The sequence below is a fragment of the Saccopteryx bilineata genome, chromosome 9, assembly GCF_036850765.1.
Source record: "Saccopteryx bilineata isolate mSacBil1 chromosome 9, mSacBil1_pri_phased_curated, whole genome shotgun sequence".
Lineage (NCBI taxonomy): Eukaryota > Metazoa > Chordata > Mammalia > Chiroptera > Emballonuridae > Saccopteryx > Saccopteryx bilineata.
The window spans coordinates 73,706,025-73,720,010 of NC_089498.1; the positions used below are offsets into that span (position 1 = coordinate 73,706,025).

The 13,986-nt window shown below is 44.4% G+C and overlaps 1 protein-coding gene and 1 non-coding gene across 3 annotated transcripts in view; both read left to right on the top strand.

Moving 5' to 3' along the window:
* LOC136312775 (cadherin-23-like) overlaps positions 1–13,986 on the top strand; it is a 355,498-nt gene that overhangs the window by 19,605 nt on the left and 321,907 nt on the right. The gene's annotated exons all lie outside the window — the stretch shown is intronic.
* On the top strand, positions 575–785 carry LOC136313720 (small nucleolar RNA U3). Its single transcript, XR_010727175.1, has one exon. It is a non-coding gene; the product is annotated as a small nucleolar RNA U3 (small nucleolar RNA).

Consider the following 13,986-nt stretch of genomic DNA (forward strand, 5'->3'; position numbering starts at 1 on the left):
TGTAGCATCAAGTTGTAAAATCCTCATAATATGAATTGGATACTGTTCCTTCATTTTCTGTTTCTTATCTTTCTCTTTGGATAAGATTTGTATTATTTTTTCCTTAAATATTTAGGAGAGTTCAATTGAGGAGTCTTGTGAACTTATATTTCTTAGTATAAAGGTTTGTGAGTACATTTCGATCTCTTTAGTAGAATAGGACTATTTATATTTCTATGTTTTTGTGTGTCAGTTTTGGTATGTAAGTGGTATTTTTTGAGGACCTTATCCCATTTTATATAAATCTTTAAATGAATTGACATAAAGACATTCATAACATCTCCTTTATTGTCCTGTTGTAATCTCTGTGCTTTATATATAGAATCTGCAGTGTTACTTTCTTTTCCAAACATGATGTTGGTAAGATGTGCCTTCTCATTTTGTTCATTGTCTTGCTGGTCACTGGATTTAGCAATTTTGTTAGTCTTTTCAAAAAAACCATATTTTAGTTTACTGATTTTTGTCTATTTAATGTTGTTTTTATTTCATTAATTTCTGCTCTTATTGGGAATTTTAAAATTTCCTTCTACTTTCTTTGGGTTTAATTTACTTCTTAAAAATACTTTGTTACTAGAGAAGTTTCTCTGATCGTGTAGAGTACCCAAAACCACGAGGAGGAGTTGCAGTGTTCTCTCCTGAGTGTGAAGCCGGCTTTTGGCGTTGCTTGTGCAACTGCCTTTTGCCATTGATGATCGTTCTTCTCTTCCTTTGGGAGAGTAAGAGGGAGAGAACGCAGTCTGAGTGGAAAAAGAAAGAAAAAGAAAAAAAAAAACTTTTTGAGATAAATGCATAAAATATTATTTTTTAGATTTTCTTCTTTTTTAAAATCTGAATTTAAGTCTGTAAAATTACCCTAAGCACAAAATTTGTACTGTCACAATTTTTTTTTTTTAAATTTCTGAAGTTGGAAATGGGGAGGCATTCAGACAGACTCCCGCATGTGCCCGACACGGATCCACCCGGCATGCCCACCAGGGGGCGATGCTCTGCCCATCTGGGGTGTCGCTCTGTTGCAACCAGAGCCATTCTAGCGCCTGAGGCAGAGGCCGCAGAGCCATCCTCAGCACCCGGGCAAACTTTGCTCCAATGGAGTCTTGGCTGCGGGAGGGGAAGAGAGAGACAGAGAGGAAGGAGAGGGAGAGGGGTGGAGAAGCAGATGGGCACTTCTCCTGTGTGCCCTGGCCAGGGATTGAACCCAGGACTCCTGCACGCCAGGCCGACGCTCTACCACTGAGCCAACCGGCCAGGGCCTATGTCACAAATTTTGATGTCATATTTTTATTTATTTTTTTATTAATTTTTAGAGAGGAGAGAGAGTGAGAGAGAGAGAGAGAGAGAGAGAAGGGGGAGGGAGGAGCAGGAAGCATCAACTCCCATATGTGCCTTGACCAGGCAAGCCCAGGGTTTTGAACCGGCGACCTCAGTGTTTCCAGGTCGACGCTTTATCCACTGCGCCACCACAGGTCAGGCGTCATATTTTTATTATTGTATGATTCAAATATTTTCTATTTTCTGTTGTAGTTTCTGCTTTGATTTATGAATTTGGTTTTGATACTTGAGAAGTGTATTGCTTCATTTCCAAACATTTGGGGATTTCCTCATTTTTTCCATGGTAATTTTTTTAGCTTAATCTGCTATGATAAAAGAAATATACTTTGAATGATTTCAATTTTTTGAAGTGCTTTGAAAGTTACTTTATGGCATGGTGGATTTTTATAAATTATCTGTTGCCTCACAAGAATGTTTATTCTGTTATTGTACGCAGTGTTCAATTTTGTCAATGAGGTTAGATGTGTGAATCATGTTGATCAGATGTTGGTATCCTTATTTATCTATTTTCTGCTTTTTCTATCAGTTTCTGGGGAAGGTGTGCTGAAATCTTTATTTATGATTGTGGATTTGTCTGTTTCTCTTCCTAGTTTTCCCCATTCAAAGTCTCCAACCCATAGAAAAATGGCTTTGGAGGGTCACCCAGATTTAAAAAGCCACTTGAATTTGTGTGTGGTTTTTAATTCTCCTTATTTCCCCCAGTATTTTATTATAAACATTTCAAACATGCAGAAAGGTTGGAAGACTTATACAGTGGAACACCCACATAAACACTCCCAGGATTCTAGAGTTACATTTTATTGTGTGTCCTTTATCCTCTATCCATCTATCAAACTATTTGGGGCTGTGTTTCTGAGTTGTATAACAGTTCCTTTCACCTCTACACACTTTAGCATTAAGTGTATTAAGTGATCATCTCTGCTAACTTTAAAATCAGAAGGGGCGACCTTAAACTTAATTCAGGCATGATGAGAGCTATTTAGGGGAGAGTGGACAGAGATGGTGTCATCAGAAGAATTTCACCTGGGAGACCTGGGACCCAGGGTCCCTCTCATCTGCCCAACTGCAAGGCTGGGGTCTGTCGTGGCCTCTATTGAATGCTTTGCACTCTGCAGCTCAGGGCTGGTGCTTAGAATGGGTTTGTTGAGTGAATGCATGATGCGTTCCAAAGGGCGGGAGTTTACTGGGTAACTCTGGAAGCCCAAAGCCCTAACAGAGAGTGGAAGTTACTGGAAGTCAGCATGGGGTTATTAAAAGAAGAAATTTATCTTTGTCTTGTTTGAAATACCAAGTAATCTTCTTTTTTAAAAATTATTTTTGAGCCTGACTAGGTGGTGGTGCAGTGGATATACTATCGGACTGGGACGCAGAGGACCCAGGTTCAAAACCCTGAGGTCACCAGATCATCTGGTTTAAGCAAGGCTCACCAGCTTGAGCCCAAATGTTCACTTGGTCTGCTGAAGCCCTCCCGGTAAAGGCACATATGAGAAAGCAATCAATGAACAACTAAGGTGTCACAACAAAGAATTGATGCTTCTCATCTCTCTCCCTTCCTATCAGTTTGTCCGTTTCTTCATCTCTCTCTATCATAAATAAATAAATAAATAAATACATAAATAAATAAACAAATAAATATTTGCGTAAGTAATAATGCACGTGTAGAAAATTCAAGAAGCTCAAAATGGAATACCGTGTAATATCTCTCTAACCTCTCTCCTCCAGCCACCTAAGTTTCCCCCACAGAGGCGGTCAGTTTCCAGTTTCTTCTCATCTCTCAAATAGTCTGTGTATACCCATTATGATGATGATGATATCACTAATAATAATGCTTACTGAGAGCCTATGGTGTGGGTGCTTGTATCCTCTAGTATTCTGTATGCATTACCTCATTTGATCTTCGTCACAACCTTATGCGGTAGGTGATTCCTCTCTCCACTTCAGAGGTGCAGAGACGGAGACCCAGGGAGGTTGCATCGCTCAGGCAAGCGCAGATAACTACACAGGTGGTCAGGGTGTGAGTCTAGCCACCTGGCTGCTCTCTTGACGTCTTGCTCTACTCCTTTCACTGTTTCTTGGCACCAGCTCTGTCAACAGGTGCTTCCACTGGCCAGGCAGCAGGGCCCTTAACAGTGCACCAGCCTGGCTGAGGAGGGTGTGAGCTCTGCATTCCTGGAGGGCATTCAACTAAATGATCTCCCCCCAAAAGGCTTCTCCACAAATTACCTGTGTTTGTTTCCCCTGTTTTGGCTTCGGCTGCTCCCCCACCTGTGGGTCTGTCAGTCCTCTCTCTGTCTGTAGAGGTCTCAGGCGCTTATCCTGCTCCCTTGAACCCCGAAAGAGGATTCCTTTTAGCATTTTATAAGGATGAGGTCGGTCCTCCCCTCCCTGTTTGCAGGAAGTTGTGTGAGGCACGGACTGAGCAGTGGGCATTGCTCAGCCACAGAGCAAGGCTGTTATCTGTCAGGAATGGTCTTTTTGCGCCTTTCCTGTCCCTGCCTGTCCCCAGGCTTACCTGGCTTGTCTCTGCCCTTCACCGCCACCTGAGGCCTGGCATGGGGAGAACCTGTGTGCCTGGAGAGGTGGGTGGGGGGCATGTGGGAAGGAGCTCAGTAAAATTCTTCACTAGGAACAAATCTCATTTTCAGGAAAGTCTTGACAAAATGAGGCATTAAATTACAATTTTTCGGAGAGCATCGTAATTCTATTGCAGACAGCCCTTCATCATAGAGTCTGAAAGCTGGGAAATACAAAACTCATTAGATTAAAATAAACCACCTACTGCTCTGGAGAAAAGCTTATTTATCAATATCAATTTACTTATGATTACTTTGACCTGCAATTTGTTATTTTTAAGAATTATGATTTGTGTATTGCTCATATAGATGTGAAATATTTTTCTTAAGTTGAATATTTTTAAAAAAGATATCTTTGTCCTTAGTAAAGGTTATAAAGTGGCTATTGAGGAAGGGAGAGAGGAAGTGTCAGAAAATAAATTTTAAAAGGTTAGGATGGGGGATGGTGAGGAAGTAGTGTGTGAGGGCTGAGTGGAAGTAGATGCGGACAGAGGGAGCCTGAATAATGTGAAGCTGTTGGGTCTTTAAAGGAGATTCTGGATTCATTAAGGGGGAGGCCATCCTAATGAACCAACTGTTCAAAAGATGGGATGCAGCCTGTGTAGGTAGTGAGCTTTCCATTGCTGGAGGGATGCAAGTTCAGGAGGAAGGTCACTGAGGAAAGATGTAATGGAGTTAGCAGTCTGGTGAGGAACCAACTCTTGTCCTCTCCAGCCCTGGTGTTCAGTAGTTCTCTGGGTCTGGAAGGCAGGGCAGTGTGGGGCAGCCCTGCGGCATGTAGGAGAGAGAGCACTGGGTTGGGAGTCAAAGGACCTCCGTTTTGAATTCACTGGCCCTGGTGCTCCTGACCCCAGGGTCCGAGAGGCAGTGCGTCTTGGGTTCGAAGCCTGCTGCCATTACTTTCTGCTATAGGATCCCAGTCGAGTTGCGGATACTCCCTGAGCTCCAGAGTCTTCATCTGAATAGTGGATCGGTAAGGTCCCTCACAGGCAGTAGTGAGGACTTACAAAGTTATATAGAAAGTCTAGCGCATAGTAGGCCCACTCAACACATGTTAACACCTTTCCCACCTCCCTCCTGGGCTTCAGCTCCCTGTCTGCAAAATGGACAGCCTGCTGAAGATTTCCAGGTTTCTTCTAGCTTGAGATTTCTGCCCAGTTTTCAGTGTTCCTGGTGTGAGGGAGGGAAGTGGTAGAAGTAAGCAGCTAGACACCTGGGGCCTAAGGCCTCCACAGACCTGTCCAGCAGTTTGGGCACCTGCATCCTGGCCACCTGCTCTGATGCAAGTGGTTTTTGTAGCAAAGGATCTGTTATAAGTTCTTCATGTACTTGTTCTGCTTTTGGGAAATTGGATCGCCATTTCATAGATAGGAAAGTGGAGGCCCAGAGAGGAGAGGAAGAGTATGCTCATTTGCTTCGCCCACTGCCTCGTGTCCCCTACCCTTGACCCCATTTCCCGGGAAGCTCCATGCACAGGTGCAGGGGAGCAGAGGGGGAAGCCTCCAGAATTTTCGGGAGGGTTTGGCATTGGAGCACCCTCACTGTGGTCTGTCTTCGGCAGAAGCAGTTATGTTCTGGTTTCCTTCTCTTCATCTTTCCTTCCTTCCCTTCCATTTACTCTTTTACATTTCTACACCGAGAAATGTACATTTCAATACCCCCTATGCTGTTCCTGGGTTGGGGTCCGAAGCACCCAAGGCGAATAGCTCCAGGCTCTAACTCTCAGGGATCTCAGCGTGAGTGAAGGAGAGAGACATGTATGTACATGTTGCTCATGTGTACACATACAGCATACAAAGAGCTCAGATGAGGGAGTGTGTTTGTCAAGGGCACAGTTGGGTGGAAGAAGTCATGCAAAAGCCTAGCTGGTGAAATCAGAGATATTCTAGAGGAGAAGATGGCCCACCTACCTGTGAGAAGGAGGAGGAATTTGCTATGGGTTTTGTACCCCTACAGAGGCAGTGCTCAGTGACACCCAAGTGGTCAACTCCGCATTGCAGCTGGGACTGGGTTTGATACCCTTCTCGCTTCCTGCCAGTCCTTTGCCTCTAGAGAAGGAAGGCAGAATAAGAAGGGCCTCCTTGGGTGGGCTCCGGTGAAGAGCACATCTAGGCAGAGGTGAGCAATGGACAGGCACAGAGAGAACCAGCCAGCGGCTCCAAGAGGGCCGTCCGGCCTCTTTGGGTGGGTCTGCTTGCTGGGGAGCGGGCTCAGGGGAGCCAGGAGGGGCTGTGGCAGCTTCGGGGCTCACTAAACTTCAAATTCCTAGTTCCATCAGTTGTACCAAGGTTCAAGCACTTCAGCGTTTGGGGTTATGAATTTATCCTTTCTGAGATTCAGTTTCACCACCTGAAAAAAGGGGTGATGTTCCCTCCTTCACGGCAACACGAGAGCCAGATGACCTAAAGAGCTGGGCGGCACTGCACTGGGCGGGCCGGGCGGTGGCACTCTGCTCTGCTGTTGACGCCTCCAGGGCAGTGTGGTCTGGGGTTCTTCCCCTTTCCCTCCAGCCCCCATCCTGCCTGCTCCTTCCCAGAGGGTGGAGGCTGGTGGCTGTGATTAGTGTGACAACAGTGACATACTATACATGTGTAGCAAGGCATTGCTGTTGCTACTACTGTGGTTCATGTCTTGTGAACTGCGCAGAAAAGATGGGAGCTGAGAGTAGGGCATGGCGAGAGGACATGTGACTGAACTGCATGTTCACCACTTGCTGGGTGAGCTTGCGGGCACTCCCTTTTAATCCTCCTAGCCTCCCTCCCAGAAGGTGCCCTGTTCTCCGTTTGTATGGTGGGGGAACTAAGGCTGAGCAGGTGTCTGACCTGTCACTCCAACCTCCTGGTGGTTCCTTGCAGAATTAACTTCCTCCTGCCCTCTGATGAGAGAGCCTGGTGGAAGTCATGTTCCTTACTCAGTTCTTGGTTGAGGGTCCACAGCTCCTTCCCCACCTAGACCCTTTCTCCCTCGGGAGCTATGATATTAATAAGCATAAAAACAATTGAACAGTTTCTCACACAATTATGTTGGGAAAGCTGCTGTCAAAGGCAAAAAGATTTATCTATTTATCACTTAACTTAAAGGGAGAAGTATCCATTTACTGTTAGAGAGCGTGTGCCTTGCCCTTCCTCCTTCTTATTCCCTGGGGTGGGAACACAGCCCCCCATAGTGGGGACTCCCCCCTTCCCCCACTTGGCCTAAAACATCTTTCCTGCTGGTTGATGGGGCTCCGGCCTGGGTCTTCCAGGTACCATAGCCTCAGGCTGTTCAAGCTAGAAGGGCCTCATTATTTATTTGTTCATTCATTTATTTATTGACTGCTGACTGTGCACCTACTATGTGCAGGCTCCGGGCTGGCTGAGGAGGAGCTCTCAGCAAGGTTAGTAAAACCATCATATACACTCAGAGCTTGCATTGCTCATGTCAAGAGCTTTAAAGCAGCATTAGTCACATATTAGGGATCTCAGACAGAGGCTGGAGGGAGTGGTTCTGCCTGGAAGGTTGAGAGGGGCACAGAACTTCAGGATGGGCTCCTCAGGGAAGGTGACAGTTGAGTTTCTTCCTGATGATTGTGCCCCATATGGCCAGGTGGGAAGAAGGGTCTCTGGCATAGAACCCTGCCCAGGTAAAGGCAGGAGCTGTGAAGCCCTAAGTGGCATTTTGCAGACGAGGACACTGAGACCTGGCGAGACCTGGTGCCTTCCTGACTGTGATGGGGCTGAGAACTCCCATTTGTACCTAAGGACCAGGAGGAGAGACTGAGCACTGGAGGGGTGTTTCGTGAGCCTGGAGAGTGTCACGGAAGGCCTGGAGGAGGGAAGGGTGAATGGGGAGGGAACCAGTTTGGCTGAAATCCCAGTGGACGAGAGAGACACAGAGATGGGAGTGGGAGAGAATGAATGAAATGAGAATGAATGGGTGCTTGGGTCATTAAATTTCAGACATGGGGATGAGGAGCATGGCAGGGGCCTTTGCCCAGGGGTGTGGCTGGCCTGGCTCCCCCTTACCAGTCCCCACCCCAACTCATCTGCCAGGACAGCACTGGCCCTGAACTTGAGGGCTCCTGTGTGGGTGAGACCACAGCAGCAAGTGGAAACCTGAATGCTCTTTCTCTCATGTTCACTCCCTGCGTCCCACCTCCTCCGGGATCCTGTGCCAAGGAGGCTTTCTGTTCTAATGACAAGCCCAGACTCTACTGCTGACCCCTGACCAATATTCAGCATCAAATTGATCCTCTTAGTGCCAGTTTCCTCATCTGTGAATCTGTGAAATGGGCATAATATCAGTCTAAGTTTGCAGTCACGTTTGTAGAAAGCCTTTGCAGAGTTAAAGTCAGCAGAGAGACGTTCCCTTGGAGTGGCCTTAGTCCCCCCTCCAGTTCCCTTGCCCACCTGCATGGCCCCTGAGCAAATGGTCTTGACGGGTTGGGGTCAGTGTCTGAGAGGTGGAGAAGAGTAGAGCCAGAAATGCCTGGGAAGGCCCTGGCCGGTTGGCTCAGCGGTAGAGCATCGGCCTGGTGTGCGGGGGGATCCGGGTTCGATTCCCGGCCAGGGCACATAGGAGAAGCGCCCATTTGCTTCTCCATCCCCACCCCCTCCTTCCTCTCTGTCTCTCTCTTCCCCTCCCGCATCCAAGGCTCCATTGGAGCAAAGATGGCCCGGGCGCTGGGGATGGCTCCTTGGCCTCTGCCCCAGGCGCTAGAGTGGCTCTGGTCGCGGCAGAGCGACGCCCCGGAGGGGAAGAGCATCGTTCCCTGGTGGGCAGAGCGTCGCCCCTGGTGGGCGTGCCGGGTGGATCCTGGTCGGGCGCATGCGGGAGTCTGTCTGACTGTCTCTCCCCATTTCCAGCTTCAGAAAAATACAAAAAAAAAGAAAAAAAGAAAGAAATGCCTGGGAAAACCAAGTCCACCTTGCACTTTACAGAGGAGGGCCAGGACTTTCAGAAGGGCCACCCCGAATGTAAATGTGGGGACAGGCTCAAGACCTGGAGTCTTTATTTCCATCATTGACTCTTGGGCTGAAGGTCTGAAAATGGAGAAGGCGGCCTCTGTGCACCATTCCCTTGTCTGTACAATGAGCTACCTAGCCCAGCCTGGCTCGCTATGGGGAATGGACCTCAGGTGCAGTGCAATGGGGCTGGGTAAGGCTGAACTGCCTCCTGGTAGGAGGTGTGAAGCAGGGCCCAAGGAGGCAAGTGGAAGGGTCTGCACCACAATTGAACGTGGCAGGCTAGCTAGTGTAATTTTGAGAATTTCAGTTTCTACACTAGTTTTATATATTTACTTATAAATTTATTTTAATTTAAAAAGAAAGCATTATTGAGGTATAATTTAAATATGATACAACTTACTTAAAGTATAAAATTCAATAGTTATGCATATACAGTTGTCCTTGGTATCTGTAGAAATTGGTTCCAGGATGCCTGAGGATACCAAAATCCTCAGGTGCTCAAGTCCCTCTTGTAAAAAGGCATAGTTTTTGCATATAACCAACGCACAACCTCCTGTACATTTTAAATCATCTCTAGATTACTTATAAGACAATGTAAATGCTATTTAATACAGAGTAAATACTATGTAAATAGTTGTTATTCTGTATTGTTTAGGAAATGGCAAGAAAAAAAGTTTGTACATGTTCAGTACAGATGCAGTCAGTCATAGACCTGACTACGGGGTACATGTGAGCAACAATGTAACATTTTTAAAAACTATTTGCCCTCACTGGTTAGTTGAATCTGCATGTGGAAATTTACAGAAAAAACGGAATCATCACCACAGTGTATTTTGGAACATTTCATCCTGTCAGAAAGAACCTTCCCCCCCAAAAAAGAAAAAAAACCTCTTACCCACTATCACCCCCAGTCCTAAGCAACCCCTAATCTACTTTCTATCTCTATAGGTTTACCTATTCTGGAAGTGTTATATAAATGAACAAATATAATATGGGGTCTTTTGTGATTCTTTGATTTAGCATGAAGTTTATCAGATTCATCTCTATGGTGGCATGTGTTAGTATTTCATCTTTATGCCCAAAAAATATCCCATTGTATGGCTATAGTGTAGATCCTCAGATAATGTCATTTCACTCAATGTCATTTTGTTATACTGTTGATGAGATGCTGTAGGAGCTTAACTCCTGTTTATATCAATTAGCCTATGGAAAAATTGGTTTCGTTACATGTTTCACTTAAAGTTGTAGAATCTATCGACAATGTTGAGAACTTACTATATACCTCATTTTGTTTATCCATTTGTCCATTGATGGACATTTGGGTTGTTTCCACTTTTGGCTATTATGAATAATGCTGATATGAACATAAATATACAAGTGTTCGTGTAGACATATGTTTTAATTTCTCTTAGGTATATACCTAGAAGTGGAATTGCTGGATTGTATGGTAACTCTGTTTAATTGTTTGAGGAACAGCCAGTTATTTAAAAGTAGCTGCACCATTTTACATTCCCATCAGCAACATAGAAAGGAGGGTTTCTCCTCCACATTCTCTCCAGCTCTGTTATTATCTGTCTATTTGATTAGAACTCTACTACTAAGGGTGAAGTGGTATCTCACTGTGTTTTTGATTGACAGTTCCCTGATGACTAATGATGTTGGACATTTTTTTTCATGTGCTTATTTGGCCATTTATACATGTCCTTTGGAGAAATGTCTATTCAGACACTTTGGCCATTTTTTAAATTGAGTTATTTGTCTTTTTAATATTGAGTTGTAAGAGTTCTTTATATATTCTAGATATAAGTCCTTTATCATATGTATCATTTGCAAATATTTACTCTCATTTCTGTAGGATTGTCTTTTTCCTTTTTGATAGAATCCTTTGAAGCAAAAAAAGTTTTACATTTTAAAGTCCAATTTATCTATTTTTTCTTTTGTTGCTTGTGCGTTGGTATTATATCTAAAGAAACATTGCCAAATCCAAAGTCATAAAGATTCATACCTACTTTTCTTCTGAGAGTTTTATAGTTTTAGCACTTCTATGTAGGTCTTTGATTCATTTTTAGTTAATTTTTGTATAAGGAATGAGGTAGGGTCCAACTTTTTCTTTTGCATGTGGCTGTCCAGTTGTTGCAGTATCATTTGATAAAAAGACTGCTTTTTCCCAGTTGAATGGTCTTGGCACCCTTGTTGAAAATCAGGTTTGATTTCTGGTCTCTCAATTGATCTCTATGTCTATCTGTAGGCCAGAACCATGCTGTCATGATGACTAGAGTGTTTTTAAATGAGATATCTGGGCCCTGGCCAGTTGGCTCAGTGGTAGAGCCTCAGCCTAGCGTGTTTGATTTGTCCTGGGTTTGATTCCCAGTCAGGGCACACAGGAGAAGCGACTCTCTGCTTCCCCACCCCTCCCGCTCTCCTCTCTCTCTCTCTCTCTCTCTCCTCCTCCTGCAGCCATGGCTTGATTGGTTCAAGCAAGTTGGCCTCAGGTGCTGAGGATGGCACAGTGGCCTCCTGGGCCTTGCCTCAGGTACTAAAATAATGGCTCCGTTGCTGAGCAACAGAGCAATGACCCCAGGTGGGCAGACCATTGTGCCCTGGTGGGTTTGCCAGGTGGATCTCTCTCGGGGCGCATGCGGGAGTTTGTCTCTCTGCATCCCCTCCTCTCACTAAAAAAGAAAAAAGAAAAAAATATGACCTATCTGCTACTTTATTTAAACATTATTAGTAACCCAATGGCATTAGCTTAGAATATACAGAAAAAACAGTAAGGATAAAAGAAAATCATCTCTCTACTCAAAGATATAATAAAGATGCAAACATGTTGTTTTATGATTTCTGTACAGATATATACATATGTGACTTATGGGTTTTTTACAAGATTAGGATACACTATTCATACATATTCTTGTAGCTTGTGTTTTCTAACAATTTGTCGTGAACATTTTTCCTTGTCAATAAATGTTCTCTGAAAAACAGGATTTTCTGTGACTACCCCATAGTCTACTATATGACTGCACTGTAATTTGCTCATGTAAACCTCTATTATTGATTGTTGAGTTGCCTGCTTTTATTGGTATAAACAATGCTGCCATGAACATCCTCACACCAGTATTTGTGCCGTGATTTTGGTGACTTCTTTAGGGAATTGCTAAGTCAAGGGGCATGAATGTTTTAAGGCTATAGTTTTACTGTACCAAATGGCCTTCAGAAAGCTGTGCCATTTATGCTAGAGGAGATTTTCACAAACAAATTACTACATGGAGTAGTCTGATAGAAAAGCAGGAGGATTGTGTGTTTGGCTTTTTAGAGTCTCTTTCTGTTGTCATATTCTAGTTCCTGCATTTGAGGAGGCCATTGAGGGGGAGGCAGGCGTATTGAGAGATGTGCAGAGAAGGTCTTTAAAGGGAGCCCGCTCTGCCAGAACTCTCCCCTGGGTCAGCACCTGGCTAGGGGTTTGTGTTCACTCAACCCTCTGTGACTTCAACTAATGGTGTGGGGAGACAAAAGATTACTCTGTACCTACAAAATGTGTTCAGCTCTGTGGAAGGCAAGCTCAGGGCGCAGTGAGAGCAAAATAAGGATGACCAAGTGTAGTGACTCCCTCCTTAGAGGAGGCCCCCTGAGGAGGACATGCTTAAGCTATGTCCGAATAGAGGTTATAAAGCATTGAAGAGGGGAAGGTGTGTGTGGTGGCTTGGCGGATTTTCAGTTGGTGGCCCCACGGTGACTGGGCTGGCCCCTGCTGTTCTCTGTGTCTCTGCTCTACATATGGCTTATTAATTTTTATTTTTTCATAGTAACATGAAGTGAGTGGTGGCCTTTTGTTTTCTGTATTAGTCTAAATTTATATGTAGTGACAAAATCTACCAAATGTGAAATTTGCCATTTTAATAATTTTTAACATTTTGATTGCAGAAAAAATAGACATAAAATTTCCCATTTTCCCATTTTTGGTGTGTAGCTCAGTGGCCTTAGCACATTCACATTGATGCGTAGCCATCACCAGCGTCCATCTCCACAACTTGCTCATCTTCCCAAATCGCAGCTCTGTGACCATTGAACACTAACTCCCTATTCTCTCTCCCCAGAGCCCGGTAAGTGCTCTTCTATTTTCTGTCTCTATGAAGTTGACTGCTCTAGGTAATTCATGTAAATGGAACCATGGAGTAGTTGTCCTTTTGTGACTGGCTTATTTCACTTAGTATAATGTCTTTAAGCTTCGTTCATGTTGCAGCATGTGCCAGGCTCATTTTTTAAGTCTAAAATATAATCCATTGTCGGTATATACTATATTTCGTTTATCCATTTGTCCATTGATGGACATTTGGTTATTTTGAATAATGCTGCTCTAAACATTAGTGTACAAATAACTATTCAAGTCTGTTTTCAATTCTTTTGTGTATATACCAGAAGTAGAATTGCTGGATCATATGGTAATTCTATGCTTAATATTTTGAGGATTCACCACTCTGTTTTTCATAGTGGCTCTACCATTTTATATTACTACTAGCAGTGAACAAGGCTTCCAATTTTTCCACATCCTTGCCAACAGTTGTTTTATGTTTTTTTTAAATAATAGCCATTCTAATGGGTGTGTAGTGTTATTTTATTGTGATTTTTATTTGCATTTCTCTAATAGCTATTAATGTTGAGCATCATTTCATATGCTTCTTGGCCATTTGTATATCTCCTTCAGAGAAATGTCATTTAAATCCTTTGCCCATTTCTTCCTGACCAGTGGTGGCACAGTGGATAGAGTGTTGACCTGGGACACAGGGGTCCCAGGTTCAAAATCTTGAGGTCTCTGGCTTGAGTGTAGGTCCATCAGCTTGGGGGGGGGGTCACTGGCTTGAGTGAGTGATCATAGACGTGACCTCATGGTCACTGGCTTGAGTGAGGGATCATAGATGTGACCCCATGGTCACTGGCTTGAGTGAGGGATCATAGACGTGACCCCATGGTCACTGGCTTGAGTGAGGGATCATAGACGTGACCCCATGGTCACTGGCTTGAGTGAGGGATCATAGACGTGACCCCATGGTCACTGGCTTGAGTGAGGGATCATAGACGTGACCCCATGGTCACTGGCTTGA